Here is a 27,868-nt window from a genome sequence, read left to right on the forward strand (position 1 = left end):
CATGCGCAGAACTCTCCATCCCCATGAACTAACTCAATCCTCATCCCGGAATTACATCACCTAGCGCTTGGTGCCAACATACCAATGTAAGCTCCCACCAGCCTAGGTTAGCCACTGTCCCCCATTTTCAGGGCAGCCCCGGGCTGTTCCCCACTTTGAGCACAGCCTGGCAGATTCTTTTCCTTTAATAAAGCTTGAATGATATGTGGCATTTTGGCTCACTTTCTTTCAGCCAGTTAGCTCACTTGGGAGAGCGTGGTGCTGACAACACCAAGTCAAGGGTTAAGATCCCCTTACCAGTCATTTTTTAAAAAAAACAAACCCAGTGGAGTGTTGGTCTTGACTAGACTAGAAGAAGTGCTCCTCATATCAACAGAATGGGTAGAAGAAGGTGAGGATAGATGCCCATGTAGGTCAATGGCAGGAAAAGTTGAGAGTAATGGATTTCACATACCAAGGGCCTCACTCTTGTCAATGAAGTACAAGGCCAGGTCTTCCACTGAAAGTCTACCAGCCTGCATATTACTGTAGGAGACAAAATGCTGAAATATATGGACTTCCGTAAGTTATATTAAAAAGGAGCTTGAAAAATGTTTGTGCCACAAACAATACCATCAGTACTACAGAACAGGAGAAAATATTTGCAAATCATATATCTGATAAGAGAATTGTATCTAGAATATATAATGAATTCTTAAAATTCAAAATGGTCAAAGGATTTGAATAGATATTTATCCAAAGAAGATATATGAATGGCCAATAAGCACATGAAAAGATGATGAACATCATTAGCTATTAGGGAAATGCACCTCAGTACCATCACATGGTACCACTTCAGACCCAGTAGGATGGCTGTCAAAAAAAAGATTGATTATAACAAGTGATGGAGAGGATGTAGAGAAATTGAAACACTCAAACAGTGCTTGCAGGAATATAAAATACCACTTTGGACAACAATCTGGCAGTTCCTCAGAAGGTTAAACATAGAACTGACATAGGACCCAGAAATTCCACTCCTAGGTATATTCTCAAAATAAATGAAAGTGTATGTTCTCACAGAAACTTGAATACAAATGTTCATAGCATTGTTTTTCATAATAGCCAAAAAATGGAAGCAACATAGATGTCCTTCAACAGGTTTATGGATAAATAAACTGTGGTATATTTTCACAATGAAATATTATTCAGCTATAAAAAGGAATGAAGTACTGACACCATACTTCCACTCGGAGAAACACTGTAAGCATGCTAAGTGAAAGAAACCAGTCACAAAGATCATCTACTGTATGATTCCATTTATATGACATGTCCAGAATAGGCTAATCTGTAGAAACAGAAAGTGCATTACTTGTTGCCTGAGGCTGGTTGTGGGGGAGAGGAAGGAGGGACAGGGAGTGATTGCTAAAGGGTAAGGGTTTCTTCTGGGGGTGATGAAAATATTCTAAAATTAGATTATTGATGACTCTTGAAATATATTAAAAACCACAGCACTATAAACTTTAAATGGGTGAACTGTATGATGTTTAAATTATATCTCAGTAAAGCTGTTTTGAAGAAAGAAGCTTCACAGAGGATTTTTAGGGCAGTGAAACTACTCTGTATGATATTATAATGGTGGATACATGTCATTATACATTTGTTCAAACCCATAGAATATACGAAATTACTTCAAAAAGTTTGTGGATAAATAGAATTAAAAGATAATATGAATCTTTCCATGAACTTTTTGAAGACCTCCTCGTGCAACACCAAAAGTGAACACTGACTTCCAGTCAAGATGGTGGAATAGACAGTCCCCAGCATCACTCTCTTCCACAAATCAACCAATTTACAACTATTAAAAAGCAATGACAGCCAAGCTGGGGCTGCTAGAGCTCAGGGGAAGAGGAGGAGAGACCTACGGAGTACGTGAAAGCAGGAGGAGCCATGATGAGAGAAAGAAAGAACTGCTCCACCCATTTTGAATCCCGGCTGTTTCCAGGCTGGAGCTGCTGAGTGCACAGAGCAGGAGCTGGCAAAAGCTGCAGCTGTGCCCTTCGGATGAAGTTGCTTGCAGGTGACGGGGAAGAAGAGGGCCTTGGTGGCTCCCAGGCCAGCAATACCACTAAGAGGGATCCCGTGGACCCACATAGGATGGAGGAGCCACAGCAAATGAAAAAGGGAGCCACTCAGAGGCCAGTGAGTCATCACAAGGGAATGGAGCATGGCTCATCTCATGAGAAGTGTTTGCAGCACAGGTGGTGGGGGAGACAGGCCCACAAGAACACTGGGACACAGTAAGGACAGGTGATTCACCCCCCAATCAGTACAAGACCATTCAGAGGAGACTGGTCAAGAATATAAAATTGCATGGGGTGCAGTGTGACCAAAAGACTCAGGACAAGATGAGAGTTTCTACACAACCCAAGTGCAGCAGATTTCACTAAACACAGAAGTACCTATAAAGTCAACCATTAAAACCTGAGCTGCACAAAAAGCCTTCCATAGGGAATCAGCAGCAAAGCAGCAATTTAGCTCAACCACAGAGCTCAAATACTGGTTCCCACAGGAAGTTCCCCCACTTTAGAAGTAAGCAAAAGACAGCAAATTAGTTCTAGTGCAGAGTTTAAGTAGTGGGAACAGCAAATAATCCAACACAGAACTGAAAGAAAAAACAGAGTACCCACTTGGGCCTGCCCGGGGTCCTGAGGCATGCAGTTGGGAACTGAACCCTCCTCCCACAACCAGGTACACTGTCAGTGCCACGGAGCCCACCTGGGGTCCTGAGGCTTGCAGCCAGGAGCAACCAGCAACTAGGTAAGGAGTATCCCAAAAACATCACCTCCATGTGGGTGGCCCACCCACCACCACAATAAACATGGCTGCCGTGAAAGCAGCTAGACGCCACAACCACCGTGCAGATGGGCTGTCAGCCACAAGGACAGCTTGTGTCCTTGCATTGACACAAGGAGAGTCACCAGCAGAGACCATAGAAAAGAAGAGTATGTCTCTCTCCACAAAGCTTATTCCAGAGTGACAGAAGAAGCATCTGCTCTACGATAATACTGGGGGACCTGAACACACCTCTCAGCACTGGACAGATCATCTAGGCAACAAATCAACAGAGTAACCATTACTCTTTCAGAAGGAGAGAAGAAATTCTACGGTTATCAGAGGTGGGAGGGGAGAGGGAAAGGGGGAGGGGGAGAGATTGGACAAGGGGCATAAAGAATAAGAATGATTTGTAGCAATATATATGCAAGTAATATTGACTTGATCAACATATGTCAGTGTTGAACCCCCAAAATATGTATAATCAATTATGATTCAATAAAAATTAAAATAAATAAATAAATATAAAATCAGAAAATAAAATAAAATTAGTATAGGTATAAATAGTAATAATAAAAAGTGAATGCTAATGCAAACAAAACTATGAACGATGGGTGCTTATGGTATGTCAGTGTAGGTTCATCAGTTGTAACAAGTGTGTCACTTTGGTGGGGGATGTTGATAACGGGGTACAGGAAGTGCATGGATAATCCCTGTACCTTCTTCTCAATTTTGCTGCTAATCTAAAACTGCTCTACAAAATAGTCTTCAAAAAAGAAGCCGCTTGAGGTCTGAGGAAAGGATTATTGATGGAGGCACGAACTGAAGACTGCTAACAATCAGATGATAACAATATGAAAAACAGCCATTATGTTTAAGGACTTATATGCCAGGCACTGTGCTAAGTGTTTTGACTACATTATCTCCTTTAATCTTCACCACAAACCCATATATATTAGGTACTTTTTCCTCATTTTACAGACAGCACAGTTAAAGCTTAGGAAACATAAAAAACTTAAGGCCAACAATAAGAAAGAGACAGACAAAATGCAGACATAGTTCTGTTTCAGTCTGCTTCTAAATACCTGCACTGTGCTGTTTCCCATGAGCTTTTCTTTTCTTTTTAACTCCAACCTTCTATGTTCAGCACAAATGCTACCTTCTTTAGGCCAATCTTTTTCCTGGGCAGTCCCACAGTACTCTGTGTCTGTCAGTCTTAGAGTGGTAGATAGCATTTTCATCTCTGCAGTCCTGATAAAGATTTGTAGAATAAATGCATCAGTAAATGTGCTCTCCTTACCTCCTTCACACGCAGGAGTCCCAGCAGCACGACTGCTGCCCTGCACGGAGTGATCTCCTAATGTTCAGAGCACTGACTAAGACCTAAGTAGACAAGAGCTCAACCCAGACAAAATGCGCTCTTTATTCCCCTCTATTTGAAGAGATTATGGGTGGGAAGAAAAGAACAAAAGCTGATCTCAACTCTTAGCTAGACAAAGCTCACACCCACCTCCCTCCCAAGATGATTCTCTCAGGTTTTGTGATCTTGATACAACCTTCCAGATTTCCTCACCTAATAACTGCAGACATACCTACATTAGTCCCTGGCACATAGTAGGGGTCAAGAAATTTTCTCTTCCTTTTCCATTCCTTTCTCAGTCCCCTCTCCTATCCCCACGGATGCCAGTCAAGAGCTTACTGTTTAAATTCAAACCACTAGTCTAGAAGGGGAAAGTATAAAAGAAGAGATAAAATACAAACCTCGCTCACTAAACTGGTCTGCTTAATCTCCTCTGTGGTTTAGTAATAACAGCAAACTGCTATGAGGCTCAGTGCCTCCTGAGAAAACTGTGACATCTGTACACATATACCATAACAATAATTTATTATAATGCGAGAAGCAGTAGAAGAAAAACAGTGCTTTATAATAAAGCATCCCAATGTTTATGTGGGCTTACATTGCATCAGAAAATGTACTGAAGTCTTTACTGACATCCTATCATCTAATTCTCACACAAACTTTTGTGATAGTTTCTCCTATCCGACAGGTGGGAAAATCAAGGGTAGAAGAGGAGTAATAATTTCCCTAAGGTCATCCAGTCAGTAAGGAAGGAGCCCAGCAGCCTCCCCAAGGACTACGTGACTCTGTAGTCAGCTCAGTCCATCTTTGCATCATACTGTCTCCCTGTCCTTTCTGTTTTCCTGCATTTCATGATGGTTTTTCCCCTGAAAATAGTATAGAGAAAATGATACATGTAAATATGTTTACAAGCAATTGTCTAATATCAATGTAAAAATGCTAAATTGAATATTAAAAAACATAATCCAAGATCATAAGAAAATATCCCATGACCAAGTAGAATTTATTTCTGGAATGTAAGAATCATTTATTATAAGGAAATCCATTAAGATAAATACCATATTTGTAGATGTAAGAAGAATAATTATATGATTATCCCCAGATTGGGGGAAAAAAAAATGCTCATGACAAAATTCAATGCCCATAGGAATTTATGCTTATTTTCTAAACACAATACTCTGGTAATAAAGCCAGCATTCTGGTTAATGGGGAAATACTAGAAGCATTTCCACCATGGTTAGGAAAGAGGCAAGGATGCTCATTATCTCTGTTAACTATTGAACACTGTTCTAGAGGTATTAGTCAATACAATTAAAAAGGAAAAAGTAGTAAGAGGCATAGAAATTTAAAAAAGAAGAAATAAAACTATTTTCAGATGATATGAGTTTATATAGAGAACCCGACAAAATCAACAACGAAGTAACACAAAGAATAAATTTTCTAAATGCTAAAGAAAATGTTAATTTTAAAATAATTTCAACTTCACAAAAGCTGAAAGAATAGCACAAAGAATATTTGTTCTGGAACCACTTAAGAGAAAGTTGTGAACATAGTGCTCATTGCCTTGAATACTTTCAGTGCAGCCCTTCAAACAAGGACATTGTCTAGATAATCACAATTCAAAGATCAAAATCAGGAAATTATCATTGACCCTTACTAACATTGAATTCACAAAGTCTGTTCAAGTTAATTATCCCAATAAAATCCTTTATAAGATTCAATCTGGAACACATGCTACATTTAGTTGTTATGTCTCTTTAGTCTCTTTACAGTCTGGAAGAGCACATCAGCGGTGGCCTCTCACAGACAAATTGATCCTCATTCCCACCCCTCTAACCAGGGAGATGGAAAAGGCAAAAGAGCAACTGAAACCAAACCCCATCCTTTCAGAGAAAGATGAATAATTGCTTGAGTGTGTAGAGAAACCTGGAAGAGACGTCAGGCAGACTGTAAAAATAGGAGTATGTTAAAACATTCACTCTTCTCTGAATTCTTTCTAGATAGAATGTTCACAAGAAAAATTGTCTTGTTTTCAAAACAGTTCTAAGACACTTTCTCTTAGGTTAGATTTAGCGGTATGAGGATACTTCAAAAAGTTTGTGGGAAAATAGAATTAAAAGTTAATACAAATCTTTCTATGAACTTCTTGAAGTATCCACGTATATTTCTTAGGTCAGTAAGGCCTGACTGGTCTCCAAGTAAATCTCAGTTAAAGAACCTATTCTTAGATTAAATATTAAACAGCTACACTGAGAGCACAACTATCCCCACTTTGTTAGATATGAGTTCTAAGTGAGTTAAATAAAAATATTCTAATTCGACTTTGCCTCAAAGTTTTGCTGGGAATTCGGATTACCACTAACTCCAGGCGGCAATAGTTCAAATTTCTTCATATATAAAACCTACAACTCTTTTTTCCTAATTATGTTTTTTATGGTTATGAAATAATTAGTTTTTGCAAGAAAGTGAGCCAAAATGCTGGCTACCGATCAAGCTTTATTAAAGGAAAAGAATCTTCCGGGCTGCACTCAAAATGGAGGACAGCGCCAGGTGTGGGGGTGGGAGAGCTTATATAGACTGTAAGGAAGGCTGATGGAATCAGGGAGGGGTTTGGTGCTGGTGTGGAGGAATTTCTATTTCTCAGAAACCACTAGGTCTCTCCTAAGGGAAAGGCTGGTGGCCATTTTGTGCTGAATGTGTATAAAATGGTGCCAGTCATGTCCAGAACCTATCCGTTTTCATCTGCATTGACTGTCTGAAGGTTTTTGAAAGCACAACAGATACAAAAGTAATCAACATACTGTGCTTATTTGATCAGTCTTTGTCCTCATTATGTTTTCTGGATAACCTAGCCAGGTACATTATTGTATATTCCTTGTTTTTATTTTAAAGTTTAATGAAGAATGTTTTATTAACATAGTCTCCAAGTATTTATTAGTTACAAAGAGAAAAAGAATAATTTTACAAGGGAGAACTTGGTAGATACCATCTTAATCAAATAATCACCAATAATGGGACAAACCAAAATTGTGTACCACTGGATAGGATGAAACAAAAAGAACACAGCATCGCAGTGACAGTCTTACCAAAAACTCAGAACCTCCCAACATGAATCTAATCATTGGTTAACATTTGCAAAATAACTGGTCTGTAATCTTTTAAAAATGCCAAACCTGTCAAAGTTACATCAAGTGTGAGGAATTATTCCAGACTAGAGAGACATGACAGCTAAATATAATACATGATACTGCACAAGACCCTTTTATAATAAAGGACATTACTGGGACAACTGACAAACCCCAAATGTGATCTGAGAATAAGATGGTGGTAGTGTATCACTGTAAATTTCCTGACTTTGGTGGTTATATTGTGGTTCTATGGTGAAGAATGTCCTTGCTTGTAGGAAATACATACTAAAGATTTCATAGGTAAAATAGGCAATTTACTCTCAAATAACTCAGGAGAAACAAGTTCTTTGTATGATTTTTACAAATTTTCTGTACCTGTCTAAAGGAAAAAAACCCGGCCCAAGCGCAAAAGAAACACCCCAGGAGACAGGGACTCAAACAAAGTGTATTAGGCAGGTAAAATGAACCATCGGGCTGCCCTCTCAGAAGCAGGAGCAGCAGCAGCGAGGGTCGGGGTGGGCCTTTTATATCCAGTTGGGCTGAGCTGGACTGTTCCTATTGGCTAAGAAGGAAGGGGAGGGAAGCCAGTGGGGTTTAAGCTGAGCTGGGGTTTTTCTGCAGGTGGAGAAATTCACGCCTGCGGGAAGGGGATGTAGTGGTGAGGAAGGGGGAGGGGGTTTCTTGTGATTCTCGGAAAACGTGCTGTTCTAGGGACCTGAAACTCTCTGCAGCCATTTTGGGTGTTCCTCTCATCTGCCCACCACCATCTTAGACATCGGTTGAAACATAACTGCCTAACACCTTTGAAATTATTTCAGAATAAAAGGCACATTATGACAAGTATCACAGTAAAAAATTTTAACGTACAAAAAGTTGTTTTAATGTAAAATATGATAATGTATGGAAAGCTATTTTAATAATGCAGTCACCCAAAAAGAAAGCCTTTAGGCTAGATACTCACCTTCTAGGTCAGCCCAGGCCCCCCCAGTATATTCCTTACTTTTTTAGCCATTCCTCATGTCCTGGCTCAGACAACTCTCTTGAGCCAGTGTAAATGACTATATTGAGAGTCTCCCCCCACCCTCACACTTTTTTTTTTTAACAGCAAATTCTAGATTTCCTTGAGTGCATGGGGTCCACGCATCCTGAAGCCCACTCAGAGGAAGCATTTATAAATATTGAAGTTCTATTTTCTAGCCCTCTTTTAGTGGCAGAATATCAACACCCCCCACCTTTTTTTTTTTTTTTTTTTTTTGCTACCTTTTTTTGTGGAGCCATTTTTCTGAGAACTGTTTGAAAAGAAAAAGAGAAAAGGATTATGGGAGGGGTCGCATTGCTCTTGGATGGGTTGCCTGCAGGCAAGGCAACACCTGAGAACTTTTAAAAAATACAGAGTCCTTAAACCTGCTGTAAACTTTCTGAATCAGAATCTGTGTTGGTGGATCCAGTAGTATGTATTTTTGAAAAGTTTTCCTAATAAATTGTTCTGTAGTGAGCTTAAAGCTAACCTTGACTAACATTGAGAAGTCGTATTCCACAGAACGTCAGTTTAGCAGACTAATCCCTAAAATAACTAAAAAGAATTTGGGAAATGATGGACTCTTTATCCCCTTCTTAGCTAGTCATGGCATATACTAGTATATGCACTTAGTATAGGCACTAAGGAAATGCCTATTTAATTTTGTTTAACCTAGCACTTCCCAAACTTATTTGAGTATGGCACGCAATTTTTATTTTTGGCACAACACATATTACTACAGCACCCTAAAGAGCACACACTGTGAAAGATTGGTATAGAAAATACCACTCTCCAAGTCGCCCCTCTTTATTAACAGATCAGCTCAGTAATGAACATAACTGCGGTCATCTATAAGGGCTGTTATACAGTGTTGCATAAGGCCTTCATGTCCAATATTATTCTCTGGCTCTTCCTCTGTTCATTTCTAAGCTTTGCATATTAAAAAACTGATTTCTTACTATGTGCCAGGCTCTGTTCTAAGCACCTTGCAGGCATTATACCATTTAACACACAGCCTCTGGCCTTTAATCATATTTACTTGAAAGGGAATTTGATTGTGCCAGATTATCTTTCTAAGACAAGTCACTCCATGTCTATTGGTTCTGTGGCAGATTGTATCCTAAAGGTGACCCCACTGTTCACTTGCTCTTCTTACCATGTGACGTGGGCAGTCCTCCATCATGAGATGGGGTCTATATTTCTTCCCTTGAAATTGGTCCTGCAAATGCAGTGGAAAAGGTACCATGTGCTTTCCAAGACTAAGTTCTAAAAGGCAAAACAGCTTCCACCTGGCTCTTTGGGGTTGCTCGCCCTTGGAACATAGGCCCCAGGCCATGAGGAAGATGAAAGACCACTTAGAGTCGCTATGTGAAATTTTCCTGGTGACAGCCCCCACTGAGGACCCCACTAACAGCCAGCACCAACCTCCAGATGATTGAGTGAGCAAGATTTCAGATGATTCCCAGTCTAGCCTTCAAGTGTCTCCAGCTGATGTCAAGTGGAGTAGAAGAAACAAGGTATTCCCTCTGAGCCTTACCTAAATTGCAGATTTGTGAGCAATGTAAAAGTTGTCATTGTTTTAAGTTGCTGAGTTTTGGGTTGCCTGTTAAGCAGCAGTAGATAACCAGAATAGGAACCTACTTTGTTTTAACCAGCTATTGCCAGGGGCAGGGTCACATGGAACAAAGCACAGTTGCTTAGAAGGAGCTGCTGCCTGGGAGGCAAGCATCATTACTAAACATGAGTTATGTGCCATTTAAAATATATTTTTAGGGCCAGCCCGTGGCTCACGCGGAAGAGTGTGGTGCTGATAACACCAAGGACACGGGTTCGGATCCCATATAGGGATGGCCGGTTAGCTCATTGGGTGAGCGTGGTGCTGACAACACCAAGTCAAGGGCTAAGATCCCCTTACAGGTCATCTTTTTAAAAAGAAAAAAAAAAAATTTAAAATCCTCTATAGCACTTAATAAAGTACTTTGCATGCAGTAAATATCGAATAAATATTTGCTGGACTGAACTGAAATATGATGTGATAGTAAGAAAATGCATTAAGCAGTCAGATATACTGCACTTCAAACTCCAGCTCTAGATGCTATGGCTATGTGGTAGAACATAATTTTCCTCTCCAATCCATCAGTTTCCCTTCTGCTGAAACCTATGTGAGGATTAAAATATTTAAGGCATGTGAAAATGCCTATCTAAGCATGTGTGGCTCAGGGTAGATTTCTCTCTTATTCTTGCTCAAATTTTTATTTTTTATTTTTATTTTTGGCAGCTGACTGGCATGGGGATCCAAACCCTTAACACTGGTGTTACAAGGCAGGGCTCTAACCAACAGAGCTAACCTGCCAGCTCTCAAATTTTTAAATAAGAGAAATGAGGATAAAATTAGAAGAATTGCAGCCTGATTGAAGAGGATCTTAAATACATGGTTATGGTTCATTTTTTTTTAAAGCACTGGGGACTCATGGAAGATTACAGAGGTGTGATATATGTAAGGCAAGTTTTGAGGAGAATACGGCAGTAACGTGTAGAATGAGAGACTGGATATATAAATACCAGCTAGGAAGCTAAAGTCAGTGTCTAAGCATGTCAGGGTCTAGACAGGACCTAAAAAATTAGCCAGGAGGATGTCAGGTCAGGATTAAATGGCAGGATGATATTACAAAGGAAGTTTCCATAAAACTTAATTGACTGGATTTGAGTATACAAGGGGGAAAGTTAGAATAAGAAAAAGAGAAGTCCAAAATTGATTCTAATAATTTGGCAGCATATACTAAAATTGTTCACATAGGATACCCTATAATCCAGCAGTATCACTCCTAAAAATCTGTTTTATAAAGAAATGATAGCAAAAGTTCTTAAAATTATAATGTGCAAAAATATTCACTGCAGCCTTGTTTGTGATAGTACAATGTTAAACAAACAAACAAACAAAAAAAAAACTGAGCCATCAGTAAGTTAATGGTTAAGTAGACTACTATATGTTCACACAATGGAATAATATCAGAATGAGGTAAATCTATATAAACTAACCTGAATGATGAGTTTTAAGTGAAAAGAGCAAGTTGTAAACAAATATATATAACATCATCTGATTTTTGTTAAAAGTGGAAAAAAATCCCTAAGTGTCAGAAATGAATGACACTAAAATCAATGCTGTTTTCCTTTGGGAACTGGGAATGAAAGGGTATGGAGAGTGGAGTAGCCTTAAAATATTTAGTTTGATTAATTTGTATAATTATACCTTTTGGTTTTCTTTGTTTTTCTAATAAAAATATAAGAACATATTAAATTTGCAAATTTCATACCATTCCAAGCAAACAGTACCATTAACAAAAATAGTAGTCCAAAAAGATTGTTGGATTCAGAGAGAAGATGATCACATGTAGATTAACATGTATTTGGTATAAAGTGTGCTGGGCCAAAGGGTTGGGTTGTGGTTAGTGTTGTGGTGGTTGTTGGCAGCAGTCACAGGTGTGCCTGGGCAGGCTTTCTAGGTTTTGGTTCTTGAAGGGCTCAGACAAGAGATGTTGTCAGTATGGATAGAGCTTGCATCTAAGACTCGGGGTCAAAGGCAAGAACCCTGAGCCAGCGTCATGGGAAGCAGCCCCACAGACCTTTTCTACTGCTGCCCAGTCCCAGAATTGGAGGGAATAACTCTGACTCAGTCTTGTTCATTCTAAAGAATAATTTAGGCCATCTGTCTGATTTGTCAATAATTAACACTGGATCTTCCAACCTATAGTCCAGCAATCTTTTTTCTAAAAATCTGTTTCATAAAGAAATGACAGCAAAAGTACTTGTATTAGTCTGTTTTGTGTTGCTTATAACAAAATACATGGAACTGGGTAATTATAAAGAAAAACCAAATTTATTGCTTATAGTTTCTAAGGCTGGGAAGTCCAAAGTCCATCTGGTAATGGTGACAGTGACCCAGGGATCTCACATTGCAAGATGGTGGAAGCAGAGAGAGCAGAGAGAGCACGACAGATTCTCCTCTTCTTTTAAAGCCCTCAGAACCACTCCCCTGACCACCATTTTTAACCCATTCATTATGGCATAGTCCTACAATCCAATTACCTCCTCAAGTCTCCACCTTTCATTTGCGATAATAGGATTTCCCACCCTCTTAACAGTCACAGGGGCTAAGTTTCTAATGCATAAAACGTGGGGAGCACCCATTCAAGCTTCAATGAGTTTGGGGGGACATAATTCAATCCACTATAATACTTAGTTATATGTGCAAAGATATTTGCTGTTGCCTTGTTTGTAATAGCACAATGTTAAAAAAGCTGAAATACCATCAGTAAGGTAATGGTTGTGGTAGGTGGTCGACAGTATGAGAATTGGTAGGCAGTACAACTTCCTACACGTAAAAGTCATCTTCATGAATTTATCTATCCCCACCTTGAAAACTTGTTTATATTGTCAACCTGGGATATATTTATTTCTACATCCATATCTTCATTTATACCTATATCCATATCATCTATGTTACAAATGTATCTGTCTAGATAAATGGATATAGATATAGACAGATATCCCTGTTTAACTAGTCTCATATGAAACAATCAGCATTTATTCAAATTTGGTCTTGAACAATACTGTGTATTGGGAAATATTAAATATAGGGTAAGTATTTTATAAAAATGGATTCCACATGGGGTATTATAGTGGCATGTTATAGAGAGAGTGTTTTATTAAAGTATCACTGATTGCTTCTCCAGGTGGGTTTAAATTGACAGATAAGAAAATTTTTTTGAATGGGCCCCTTCTAGCTTATTGACCAGAGAAATGTGCTTCCTTCCATGGCTTCAAAATGCTTTGGGCTAAATAAAGACTTGAGTGTTTTATTAAATGAATATTATCTCCAAAGCCCAACGATGAACTTTTTTTTAATACACGAAAGCCTCTTTTTAAGTAATTTCAATATTTAATACACATTGTATTAGCTATGCTAAGTATAAATAATACATTTGAAATTTTAAAAAATGCGTAGGTCAAGCGATTTGCAGTAGTCCCTGCAATATTTATAATTCTACTGTCTACAATTTCCTTTTATTTATCTTATTTCCTGTAGATTCTGTGTGGCTATAGCAACTTTTTAAAAAAAGCATGGAAGCATAGTTAGTTGCCTAAGATTCCGCAGCCTTTTGTGCTGACAATGATATGCTTAGACTCTGGGATGTATTGCCTCTTTCGCTATTTTCTTTATTCATGACATTTAGAGACAAAGGATTTATACACACCCATGAAGCAACAAATATTCTTTTTTAAAAAAAATCACTTCTGTCAATCCATATGAAAGCTCATAATTTAATAGAAAAATATTGCATTTAAGATAAAGAATTTTAGATTGCTTCAACTTTGTCAGTCTCTTTCTTTCTAAGCAGAAATACCAGCCTCCGTTTCCTTGCCTGTCATGGAGTATATACTGCCAAGCAGCTGCAAGGTGAAGATGGAGGTGCCTTTAGAAATCACTTCATGCTCCTGCTACTATTCAAATAGAGGAAGCAGCTGGAAGGGGAGAAGCTGCTTTTCCGGCAATCAGAAACAATGCAGAGAACGTGGAGGCCGACTCCAAATTTTGGTAGCTTTACATTTATATCATTTAGTGTAGCTGGGGTGTGTGTGAGGGGAACAAAATTACTAATTTCTCCGTAATGATTTGACGAAAAAGTTGAAGTTGAGAGTAGACCCTGAATTTGAATCTTTTAGGAATTAAAATCGTATCCACCCTGTTTCTTTTGAATAGTTCTTTCAATTCAGTGATGAGAAGTAACAAAATTATATGAGGTAAAAAAACAAAACAAAAAAACTACTGTGAGTTTAGGATCTAGTGAAATAATGTAGTAATCTTCCAGAATTTAGTTAAATAAAAAACAAATAAAAATTCTTAGAAATACAAGATGTCAGATTTTTTTTTTTTTTTTTTTTTTTTTTTAACAAAAGAAAAATGGAAGATGCAGGAACCCAGAATAGAAGAGCTGAGTAAGCATGATGTCTTCATTCAGGAAAGTGAAGCGATCCATCCACTAGCTTGTTTTCTAGTCATAGTATTGGAGTTTGAACAATCCATCTAAATCCTTTTTGCCTGGTTCCTCTCTACCAATTGTAGGGCTTTGTGAGATGGTAATATGGGGAAGATGAAGGAAGATAAAAGGCCCTCCAAGTGGTTTCCATGACCTTTTATTATTGGTATCTTGGCTTTAATTAATGCTGATGGCAGGAGAGGGAATGTCTGAAATTCTGGGTGAACAGTCACTTAAACTACTCAGAAAAACATTTGGAAATTAGAAAAAAACATTCTTTTTTTATCTCACACAAAAAACCACATTTTTTTTTTTTTTTTTTTTTTGATCACTTCTTTTGATTTCACAAGCAAACATGTTCCCTTTTGTCTACCTTAAAATAAAAGATTCAGTAGATGCTGGCTGGGTTGTAAATGCTGGAGAACCTCTGTGATGTCTTCATCTTTATACCCTACAGTGTGTGCTGCTTGGCAGGACTCAATTAATATTTGCTGGGTTTTGTAAAAGGGTAGAAGGTATAGTCATTTAGAAGCTAAGACAATTTTAAAATCTTGATAAGAAGTTTACCTAATTATCTCATTCAACCTGTGTTCGTAGATCAGCTAACAGGGGGAATTAGAAAGGGAAAATCAAAAGATGAGTCACTAACTGATATATAATTTGGTGTTATCTTTGTGATCCAGTTTTCCTGTCACTTGTGGGAAATATCACCAGCATCTAAATCAATGAGGGCATGTGAGGATGCTGGGCATGGTGCAGGGCAGCTTCCCCCAGCTCCATGTTTACAAATCCATGGACACCAGTACTGTAACCCTCTTGGCCTCACTTCCTGACTTGGCTTACTCTGTTCCAAGGGAGAAGGTGCAGTTTTCTCACTGGTGCATCTGGGAGATGAACTAGTTCTGCATGGTTGGGAGCCAGACGACTTCAGCTGCTCAGTTCATTTGTGCTCTACGTTTTCAGAGGCAAGCCCCTTTTGGGCAGCTATGCTGTGACTGGTGAATAAATCTACCTAATTCTAGAGTGCAGTTTTAGGAAAGAAGTCCTCTGTTGTCCCGCACCCAAGCCATGCCCTCTTTTGTCAACTTTATAGTAATAGAAATGGCCTCTTACTTCCTTCTGCCAGAATTCTTTTTTTTTTTTTTTTTTTTTTTTGGAAATTTAAATTTTATATTTAGTCTGAATGCTAATTGGTAATTGTTCATATTCTCTCTTACAAAAGAATTTTAAAAATCAAATGCCTCTGGATAGACAGGTGATGATTATATTATAAAAGAGTCTGTATGTAGAAATTTCTGGGTGTTATGCTTTCTGGGCTTGGTTTTTTTTTTTTTTAAATTTTATTTTGTCGATATACATTGTAGCTGATTAATGCTCCCCATCACCAAAACCTCCCTCCCTTCTCCCTCCCCCCCTCCCCCCCAACCATGTCCCCTCTGTTTGTCCGTCGTATCAACTTCAAATAATTGTGGTTGTTATATCTTCTTACCCCCCCCCCGTTTGTGTGTGTATGTGTGTATGTGTGTGTGTGAATTTATATATTAATTTTTAGCTCCCACCAATAAGTGAGAACATGTGGTATTTCTCTTTCTGTGCCTGACTTGTTTCACTTAATATAATTCTCTCGAGGTCCATCCATGTTGTTGCAAATGGCAGTATTTCATTCGTTTTTATAGCTGAGTAGTATTCCATTGTGTAGATGTACCACATTTTCCGTATCCACTCATCTGATGATGGGCATTTGGGCTGGTTCCAACTCTCGGCTATTGTAAAGAGTGCTGCGATGAACATTGGGGAACAGGTATACCTTCGACTTGATGATTTCCATTCCTCTGGGTATATTCCCAACAGTGGGATGGCTGGGTCGTATGGTAGATCTATTTGCAATTGTTTAAGGAACCTCCATACCATTTTCCATAGAGGCTGCACCATTTTGCAGTCCCACCAACAATGTATGAGAGTTCCTTTTTCTCCGCAGCCTCGCCAGCATTTATCGTTCATAGTCTTTTGGATTTTAGCCATCCTAACTGGGGTTAGATGGTATCTCAATGTGGTTTTGATTTGCATTTCCCGGATGCTGAGTGATGTTGAGCATTTTTTCATATGTCTGTTGGCCATTTGGATATCTTCCTTAGAGAAATGCCTACTTAGCTCTCTTGCCCATTTTTTAATTGGGTTGCTTGTTTTCTTCTTGTAAAGTTGTTTGAGTTCCTTATATATTCTGGATATTAATCCTTTGTCAGATGTATATTTTGCAAATATTTTCTCCCACTCTGTTGGTTGTCTTTTAACTCTTTTAATTGTTTCTTTTGCTGTGCAGAAGCTTTTTAGTTTGATATAATCCCATTTGTTTATTTTTCCTTTGGTTGCCCGTGCTTTTGGGGTCGTATTCATGAAGTCTGTGCCCAGTCCTATTTCCTGAAGTGTTTCCCCTATGTTTTCTTTAAGAAGTTTTATTGTCTCAGGGTGTATATTTAAATCCTTAATCCATTTTGAGTTGATTTTAGTATATGGTGAGAGGTATGGATCTAGTTTCATTCTCCTGCATAACGATATCCAGTTATCCCAGCACCACTTGCTGAAGAGGCAGTCCCTTCCCCAGTGAATAGGCTTGGTGCCTTTGTCAAAGATCAGATGGCAGTAAGTGTGAGGGTTGATTTCTGGATTCTCTATTCTATTCCATTGGTCAGTGTGTCTGTTTTTATGCCAGTACCATACTGTTTTGGTTATTATAGCTTTGTAGTATAGCTTAAAGTCAGGTAGTGTTATGCCTCCAGCTTTATTTTTTTTGCTGAGCATTGCTTTGGCTATTCGTGGTCTTTTATTGTTCCATATAAATGTCTGAATAGTTTTTTCCATTTCTGAGAAAAATGTCTTTGGAATTTTGATGGGGATTGCATTGAATTTGTATATCACTTTGGGTAGTATGGACATTTTCACTATGTTGATTCTTCCAATCCAAGAGCATGGGATATCTTTCCATCTTCTTGTATCCTCTCTAATTTCTCTCAGCAGTGGTTTGTAGTTCTCATTATAGAGATTTTTCACCTCCTTGGTTAACTCAATTCCTAAGTATTTTATTTTTTTGGTGGCTATTGTAAATGGGCAGGCTTTCTTGATTTCTCCTTCTGCATGTTCACTATTGGAGAAAAGAAATGCTACTGATTTTTGTGTGTTGATTTTGTATCCTGCTACTGTGCTGAAATCATTTATCAATTCCAACAGTTTTTTTGTAGAGGTTTTAGGCTGTTCGATATATAGGATCATGTCATCTGCAAACAGGGACAGTTTGACTTCATCTTTTCCAATCTGGATGCCCTTTATTTCCTTCTCTTCTCTGATTGCTCTGGCTAGTACTTCCAACACTATGTTGAATAGGAGTGGTGAGAGTGGGCATCCTTGTCTAGTGCCTGTTCTTAAAGGAAAAGCTTTCAGCTTTTCCCCATTCAGGATGATATTGGCAGTGGGTTTGGCATATATGGCTTTAATTATGTTGAGATACTTTCCCTCTATACCTAACTTATAGAGGGTCTTTGTCATGAATGAGTGCTGAACTTTATCAAATGCTTTTTCAGCATCTATAGAGATGATCATATGGTCCTTGTGTTTGAGTTTATTAATATGGTGTATCACATTTATTGATTTGCGTATGTTGAACCAACCTTGCATCCCTGGGATGAATCCCACTTGATCGTGATGAATAATTTTTCGTATGTGTTGCTGTATTCTGTTTGCTAGTATTTTAGTGAGGATTTTTGCATCTATATTCATCAAGGATATCGGCCTGTAGTTTTCTTTTTTGGTTATATCTTTACCTGGTTTTGGTATCAGGATGATGTTTGCTTCATAGAATGAGTTTGGGAGATTTGCGTCCGTTTCAATCTTTTGGAATAGTTTGTAAAGAATCGGTGTCAATTCCTCTTTGAATGTTTGGTAAAATTCTGCTGTGAATCCATCTGGTCCTGGGCTTTTCTTTGTTGGGAGCCTTCTGATAACAGCTTCAATCTCCTTTATTGTTATTGGTCTGTTCAAATTTTCTACGTCTTCACGGTTCAGTTTTGGGAGCTTGTGTGTGTCCAGAAATTTATCCATTTCCTCCAGATTTTCAAATTTGTTGGCGTATAGTTGTTTATAGTAGTCTCGAATGATTCCTTGTATTTCAGATGAATCAGTTGTAATATCGCCTTTTTCATTTCTAATTTTTGTTATTTGAGTCTTCTCTCTTCTTTTTTTTGTCAGCCATGCTAATGGTTTGTCAATTTTATTTATCTTTTCAAAAAACCAACTTTTTGATTCGTTGATCTTTTGAATTGTTTTTTGGTTTTCAATTTCATTCAGTTCTGCTCTGATCTTAATGATTTCTTTCCGTCTGCTAACTTTAGGATTGGATTGTTCTTGTTTTTCTAGTTCTTTAAGGTGAAGTGTTAGGTTGTTCACTTGCCATCTTTCCATTCTTCTGAAGTGAGCATTTAATGCAATAAATTTTCCCCTCAATACTGCTTTTGCAGTATCCCACAGGTTTTGGTATGATGTATCCTTGTTTTCATTAGTTTCAATAAACTTTTTGATTTCCTGCTTGATTTCTTCTTGGACCCATATGTCATTAAGTAGAATGCTGTTTAATTTCCATGTGTTTGTATAGTTTCCAGAGTTTTGTTTGTTATTAATTTCTAATTTTAATCCATTGTGGTCTGAGAAGATACATGGGATAATTCCAATTTTTTTGAATTTATTGAGACTTGATTTGTGACCTAATATGTGATCTATCTTGGAGAATGATCCATGTGCTGATGAGAAGAATGAATATTCTGAGGTTGTTGGGTGGAATGTTCTGTAGATATCTGCCAATTCCAATTGGTCTAGAGTCTTGTTTAGATCTTGTGTTTCTCTACTGATTCTTTGCCTAGATGATCTGTCTAATATTGACAGTGGAGTGTTCAGGTCCCCTGCTATTATGGTATTAGTGTCTATTTCCTTCTTTAGGTCTAATAGAGTTTGTTTTATAAATCTGGCTGCTCCAACATTGGGTGCGTACATATTTATGATTGTTATGTCTTCTTGATGGATCAGTCCTTTTATCATTAAGTAGTGTCCCTCATTGTCTCTTTTTATGGTTTTTAGTTTAAAGTCTATTTTGTCAGATATAAGAATAGCCACTCCAGCTCGTTTTTCTTTTCTGTTTGCATGGTAAATCTTTTTCCATCCTTTTACTCTTAGTCTGTGTGAATCTTTATGGGTGAGGTGGGTCTCTTGTAGGCAGCATATAGTTGGGTCCTGCTTTTTGATCCAGTCAGCCAGTCTGTGTCTTTTAATTGGGGAATTTAAGCCTTTAACATTAAGAGTTGTTATTGAAAGGTGTTGATTTATTCTTAGCATTTTATTGGTTGTTTGGTTGTCTTAGGTGTCTTTTGTTCCTTGCTTTCTGATTTACTGTTTGGTTTCTTTGTTTGTTGGTTCCTTAGGTTGTAGATAGTGTTTTTGTTAGCTTGTTTTCTCTTCATGAATGCCATTTTTATTGTACTAGCGGGTTTAGATTTTTCTTAGGTTTTTATGGCAGTGGTAGTTATTTTTCAGGAACCAAACCCAGTACTCCCTTGAGGATTTCTTGTAAGGGTGGTCTTGTGGTAGTGAACTCCCGCAGTTTTTGTTTGTCTGAGAAATATACTATTTGCCCCTCATTTCGGAAGGATAGCCTTGCAGGGTAGAGTATTCTTGGCTGGCAATCTTTGTCTTTTAGTATTTTGAAAATATCATCCCATTCCTTTCTAGCTTTTAGGGTTTGTGATGAGAAGTCTGATGTTAACCTGATTGGGGCTCCCTTATAGGTGATTTGACGCTTCTCTCTTGCAGCTTTTAAGATTCTCTCTTTGTCTCTGAGTTTTGCCAATTTGACTATGACATGTCTTGGAGAAGGCCTTTTTGGGTTGAATACGTTTGGAGATCGTTGAGCTTCCTGGATCTGAAGATCTGTGATTTTTCCTATACCTGGGAAGTTTTCTGCCACTATTTTGTTGAATATGTTTTCAATGGAATCTCCATTTTCCTCCCCTTCTGGAATACCCATGACTCGGATATTTGAGCGCTTGAGGTTGTCTGATATCTCTCTCAGATTTTCTTCCATGTCCTTGATTCTTTTTTCTTTCTTTTTGTCTGCTTGTGTTATTTCAAACAGCCCATCTTCAAGTTCAGAGGTTCTCTCTTCAACTTCGACAAGCCTGCTGGTTAAACTCTCCGTTGTGTTTTTTATTTCGCTGAATAAGTTCTTCAGTTCAGCAAGTTCTGCTACATTTTTTTTCAGGACATTGATTTCCTTGTATATTTCCTCTTTCAGATCCTGTATACTTTTCCTCATTTCATCATGATGTCTAGCTGAGTTTTCTTGTATCTCATTCAGTTTCCTTAGAATTATCACTCGAAATTCCTTATCAGATATTTCAAGGGCTTCTTGTTCTATAGGATCTAGAGTATGAGATTTATTAACTTTTGGTGGTGTACTTTCTTGATTTTTTGTATTTCTGGTGTCTTTTTTTTGGTGTTTATTCATTGTGGCAGGGGGTTTCACAGTCCACCGGTTTAAGACTAATGACTAACTAGGATGTTGCTGTGGTTGCCAATTTGGTATGGCTCCTGCCGTGACTGCTCAGTTGGCCTCTAGTGTCTTGTGTGTGTGGTTGCCTCGGGTCTTGGGCTTCTCCGGGGATCCACCTTTCTGGTCAGCTTGTACTCTGCTGGGCTGGTGGATCACGTACCACAGGGTGTGTGATCTCTGTTGAGCTTTCACTTTCTGTACAGGACTTCTCCCCGTTCCGTGTGCTCTGGCCCAGGCTGTTAGATCGTGCAGTGGCGACCCCACCGGGTGTGTGGTTTCTGTCGAGTCTCCGCCTCCCTGGCCGCACGTCTCCCCCCTCTGTGCACACTGTGCTGGGTTGGGGCGTGTCTTCTGCACCCCTCGTCTATCAGCTGGGCCTTCAAGACCCTGCTCAGCACCGCCTCGCCCAGGAAGTCTACCAGGTTTCTGCTAGGCACAGACGACCAGTCTCTCTGGGTGCCTTTGTAGCACTGTGTAGATCTTTCTCGGGTCTTGTTCACCTTTGTATCCCCCCGGTATAAACCGAATCTAGTGCCCGCCTGCAGCCTGCTCTCCGGCAGGTTCAAGCAGACCTGGGAACTCTCCTACCACACTATTCCCAACCAGAAATTCATTAGGCTTTTTTCCAAACTGGTGGTCGCAGAGATGGTATCTGCCTCCCAGTAACAGGAAGTTTACCGGGGCCGGAGTCCAGGGTGTGGTGGAGTGACAGTCGGCCCGCCCGTACTTCCTAGCCCTCCCAAAACTGGTCGGGACGCCCCACACCCCCAGCCCTGCCAGAGAACCGTGGAGGGAGTGGGAGAGGGGGTCGCCCGCAGGGTCCGGAAAGCCCCGCGCCAGGCCAAGCAAATGGGCTCAGTGATGGCCGAGCAGGGCGGAGCTGCCCGCACCTGGGAAAATGGAGGCAGCACCGGGGCAATGAGTGGCCTGGTGGTGCAGGCGGGGAGCCGCGTGGGCATGCACCCCCCGAACAGAGCTTTGCCAGGGATCACTCACAGTGCTGTGCCAGGTCGGGCGCTCGCTCTGTCTCTGGTTTGTTGCCTTCCGTGTTCTCGGCGCTGCCGCCTCGGGCTGTTCAGTCGCGGCGCCGCTCGGGCGCTCCCAGGAGTCTTCTTTAATGCCGGCCTGAAACCTCGAATCCTGAATAGGGCAGCTGGCCGCCTTCAGTGCGGCCCCAGCCTCCGGGATCCTGGCTGCATCCACAGCAGCCCTGGCGCCGTGTTCCCTGTTTCAAGACTCGCTTTTGCAGCTAAGAATCAGTTCTTTTCCTGCTCCACACTTCAAAGCTGTTGCCTGTAAATGAGGCAGCCTCTCCTGCCGGGGGCAAAGTGGCGGTCACCCCCCACGACCGGTCAGCAGCAGCAGTCCTCCCTTAAGAGATGGCCAGAGGAAGGTCCACAAGTTTCCCGGCTGCCTGAGGCCCAGTGGCCACCTTTTCCACCTCAGCTACTCCGCGCCAGCCGCCGCAGCCGCCGCCATCTTGAAACTTCCTTCTGCCAGAATTCTATGTCTATATTTTTATTTTTATTTTATTTTGTATTTTTTGGCAGCTGGCCAGTATGGAGATCTGAACCCATGACCTTGGTGTTATAATACCACGCTCTAACGAACTAAGCTAACCGGCCAGCCCCTATCTTTTTATTTTGTTGGGAGAAGAATGCCATTTTTTGGTCTAACTCAAGCCCTACAAAGGGTACTAGGCTCCATCAGCTCTACAAATCTACATATTTTGTGTCTGGGTTATCTGGTAGGTATTCATCAATTTATTCATTTAGCCATTCATTTGGAAATATTTATTGGGCCCCTAGAATATGCCAAGCACTATGGTAAGCCCTGGGCCCTACCCATAAGGAGCTCACAGTGTAGTGTGTCTATAAAGAAATTAGACAAGCGGGTGAGCCTGTGGTTTCCCAGGAGGAAACAGAGTGTAAAGCCAAGTTGCTTAGTTTTTTGGTCTTAACTGACTCTTTATCAAGTAGGATTTGGCCAGGAAGTAATCAGATGTGGTTAGAGCTGAGGCTGAACAGGCAGACAGGGGCTCAGTTCTGAAAAGCCCTCCCTAAAAGCCACGCTAAAAGCCCTGGACTTCACCTGGTAGGTAACAGGCCACTGTTTAAGGAACGATGGGGTTAGGTTTCTGTCCCAAATAAGTCATTTTGATAGTTTGGAAGATCAGTTTGTGGAGGACAAGTCTGAAGAAACCGGTTTGCCCATTGTTGTTCTAGGTGAAAGATTTCAAGAATGTAATTTAGCAGCATTTCCACTTATTTTTGTTTTTCCCCTTCTTTTCTCTTGGAAATCTTGATCGTTTGTAGGATGAGCAGCAAGGAAGAAACTACCACCTGTGGTGATGATGACGGTGGTAAAGAAAAAGAAGATGATGATGACTAACATTTATTGAGTACTTGCTATGAATTGCTGTTCGGCTAAAACGCTTTTGTACATTAGCACATTTCACACTCACTAAAAATGCACGAGGTAGATAGTGTTATCCTTTTCCATTTTATGTATGAGAAAACCAAGGCTTACAGGGTTAAAAATAACTTGCCCAAGGGGAACAGCCAGCAAGCAGCAGACCTGGGATTTAAATTCAAGCCTGTCTGTCTTCAGCTTTCATTCTGATAACTTTTATAACAAGCTTCATAGCACTTTGCAAAGCACTTTCTTATACAAATGTTTCACAGGATCCTTAGGTCAACCTTAAATTCACTCCAGACAGCGTTACTTATTCTCATTTAATAGAATTATAAGCTCATGACAATAGTTTGTGATGCATTTTGAAATCTCCAAATACATTGCTCAATATCTGTAGATAAATGATCAATTTAGTGCCTCCTTGGCCAAATTTTAATAGTCAAATATCTTCACTTACTATCACACAGATGAATTTATACAGAATGAATTTTAATGCTAACTTTAAATAAGTAAATATTCTGCAAAATATACTTAAAATATAATACAGGAGAAGTGATTTCTGACTTACATTTTGCTATGGATTATTCATTTAAGATTCAACACATACTGATTAGGTACCTATTGTGTGCTATGCACTGTTCCTTTTAAGAGCATGAAAGATAATAACCAATAACTTGTTTAGGTTTGCTCTAGAATGCAGAGCCTAGCTCAGTGCCATCATTGCTGAGGGTCTTCAATATCTGCTTTCAGAGTGAAAAATTCCAGTGAAAGAAGGTAAAAGAAGTATATTATACAGGCCCAAGCATCAAATTTTAAATCATTGACCTATCTTAAATTAATTAACTACTTTTATTTTGGGGAAATGTTCAGACTAGCTTCACCCCCCCCATCCATGTTACTAAAATAAAGGTGATTATATTGCTTTACATTCACTTAACATAGATAAATAAGATAGATATCTATTTATCTAGAATTGTGAGTGCTTGAACATTTGTGTTAGCATTACTCATTACAAATCTCCAGGTTTTGAATAGGAACCCCAAACTGGCATAATAACCAAGTTGTCTTTCTCAGTGAGTGTATTTGTGCTTGTTATAGGTAAAGGAGTTAATGACGGAGAAGAGTGATTCCAAACCACCCAACAAGTCTTAGCTGGAATCTGTCCTACGATTAAATATTACAAATATGCAGCCCTGCCTTGCTGCCAGAGATAGGCTGCTCCCACAGGTAGAGAGAGGTAGAACCCTCTGTCAGAGGGGGCTGATTCAGCTGATTAAATCACTCTCTGCCCCCATTCCCACCCCCCACCACATGACCACACCTCTCTTGGCAGAAGTGCCAATGGAATGTGGGATGGCAAAGCTCCTGCATTCCTACCCTGGCTGTGGAGCAAAATGATGACATTACCGTTGGGCTCTAAGGATTCCTCTTTGTTCTACTGTTCTGCTTTCTTCTATCCAGAACTCTCCCTTTCTGAGGGAAAATGTAGGGCCTAATTCTTGGTTTAGCTGCCAATATTCTTCAGAGCTTAGGCAAAAGAATGAAACACAGCACGAATATTTAGGATTACCCATATACCTCAGAAAACTACGCTTTCTAGACATAAATGTAGACTATGTGGATGAACTTATCCCCAATGTGCCAGGTTTATCCCTTTGAATAACTGGATAACTTCAGCAAATGCCATATTGAAGTAGTTTTACCCAAATGGTATATTTTTGAGGCTTTATTTAAAAGACTATTTGATAAGATAATAAAATTTTTAATGTTATAGTATATTAGTACTACTGCTAATAAACATACTAAGAAGAAATGATAGATGAATAAATAAAAGGTAACCTAGATTTTATTCCAAAAAACTCTTTCTTAAGCTTCTTAAAACAACCACAGAGCAGCTTACTGATTGTATATCAACCTTCCTTTTCTTTTCTAACTTTCTTATAGGCTAATGATTTAAGTGAGCCAGAAATTGAGTGAAAAACTTTCATAATAATGCAGTACTTATGGGGTTATTTAAAAAAGGAAGTGTGGTTTGTGTATCTTTTCAATGGAGAATGCCTATTTACGTAATTATACTCCAAGCATAGGCAATGTGATTTTGTCACTATCCCTGACTTCATTAAGATTTCAAAAAGGTGAGAATTTTTTGAAATTAGTGTCTTACAGTCTCCTTACAGATATCTCTTTTTCATGGTGTGAGAATCTTAATACATCACCATAGTAGAAATTTATTGACAGAGTTAAGAATCTGGATCCAGCTGGTCAGAGAAAATCACAGCCTTTTAATGTCTGTTCAATTTTTCTCCAGCGACTTGGGTTTGTGACAATTACTTAGATTATGGAAATTTGTGAGCTTAAGCAAGTCTTTTCCTTCTCAATATTTCTGTTTTCTCACCTATGCAATACTGGCAATGCTAAAAGCTAAAAAAAACTTCTCAAGAGTATACCATGGAATAGTCATCCTTTGAATTTATAGATTAAATATTAAATTCTTAGTGTAAGCAGATGAGGCCATCAAGAGATGGTACAGAAAGGTAAAGAGTCTACAAGTAGAAATCTAAGGAAAAATTCTTCCATGGTTTCAAGAACATTCAGGCAGAATGCATTATTTATGCATCCAAAACTAAGCAAGCTAAACTTATCAGTGGCCTTTTTACATGGTACGTACTTCAAAATGTCCAACAAAGATCATATCTGTTGGGATACTTTCAGTGACAAGTCCTTCAAATTAGCTTAAATCGTATGAAAAGTCATTGGTTCATAGAACTGGATGATAGAAATAGAATTGTGTCCCCCAGGTTTTATGTGTTAGAAGCTTGATTCCCACGGTGACTGTTAAGAGAGTGGGAAATCCTATTACGGTAATTAAAAGGTGGGCCTTGAAGAAGTGATTAGATTCTGAGGACCATTCCCTAATGAATGGATTAATAATGGTGGTCATGGGCATGGTTCTGAAGGCTTTACAAGGACAGCATGTGAGAATCTCTCTCTCTGCTTCTGCCATCTCACAATATGATATCCTGTGTTGCTGACGCCACCACTAAAGAAGACCTTCACCAGATGTAGTCCCCGGACTTTGGACTTCCCAGCCTCCAGAACTGTAAGCAATAAATTTCGTTTTCTTACAAATTACCCAGTTACAAGTATTTTGTTATGAGCAACAGAAGTGGACTAATATACTGGACATCATGGATTCACTGGGCCTCACGCTCATGGATCCAGATGCTTTTCACCTCTGAGCTCTGCTGAACTCAGGCTTTATCCTGAGGACAGTTCTTCTCATGATTGCAAGGTAGCTGCCAGCTGCAATCAGGGCCACATGCTTTTACTTTCACTTCCAGTGTAAGGGAGGCTTGCTTCCTGAAAGGTCCCCCAAAGACAAAGAAGCTTTTTCCCTAGAAAGCTCTAGTTGATTTGGGTCACATGCCCATTCCTGAACCAACCATGGGAAAAAGTTATGAGATAACCCTTTGACCAATCAGGTCATTGAGGAATGCGGGCTGAGTTAGAAAGGGGTAGTTCTTGGGAAGAACATGGCTATACAGTAAGTACAAAGACCACAATGGACATCAACACATGGTAAGATTTGGCAGTTGAAGCTACCAAATGAGTCAGATAAAAAGCTATCTGTTTGTAAGGAGAAATACTGACCCTGATTCCCTGGGACCAGCATGGCTGACAGTATGTCTCTCAGGTCCTTTCTGGTCCAGACTGCCAGAGAGAAATGGACAGACCAGCAAGTGTGCTGGAGGATCAGAAGGCATGGCAAGAATTTCTTCACTTCTTAAGGACAGGAGAGAGGATGGTTACAAGTTGTCTGCAAGTAGGGAAGTAATACAGCAATGATCCTGTGACGGACTTCCTTGCTCTCAAGCCTCCTTTGTGTCAGAACTTTCTGTTCACTGTGGAAGGATCATCACAGCTACATGTGATGATCCTTTGATGTGCATGAGATTTAGAATTATAAAGACAACAAAAAGGTTAATAACCAGCTTCTGGCACCCCAAAATAGAATATTTGAGTCTACAGCAAAGCAAGACTCAAAACCTATATACATATATGAGAGAGAGAGGGAGGGGGGAGGTATTTTGTCATTATAGTTTTTTCTTTTTCTTCTTTTTTTTCCTTTAACATACTAAGAGTTAGGCCTGGTGGATTTAATCATAGAGTTTTAGAAAAAGGGTATCTGAGTCAGATAGAAAAAGGAAGCCAGGAGAGCTAGACCCTTGGGTCCTGCTGGATTGCAGAGAAAAGAGGAAAACACATGTACAGAAAGCAGGCAGTCAGCCAGGAGCCCTGACTTCAGAGGCTGCATGGTGCTGGAGGTGGGGGTAGGGAAAGGCAATGCTAGACTGAGGAGAACTCAGGGTCGGTCCTGCTTCCTGTTTGGGATGCTGGAAGGAGGTCCCCTCACAGGACCCAGGAGGTCCCAACTCCATCCTGGGATGGTTCAAGTTCCCCAGGACTACCATAACAAGTTTCCACAAACTGGGGGGCCTAAGGCAACAA

This window comes from Cynocephalus volans, chromosome 1, assembly GCF_027409185.1.
Source record: "Cynocephalus volans isolate mCynVol1 chromosome 1, mCynVol1.pri, whole genome shotgun sequence".
Classification (NCBI taxonomy): domain Eukaryota; kingdom Metazoa; phylum Chordata; class Mammalia; order Dermoptera; family Cynocephalidae; genus Cynocephalus; species Cynocephalus volans.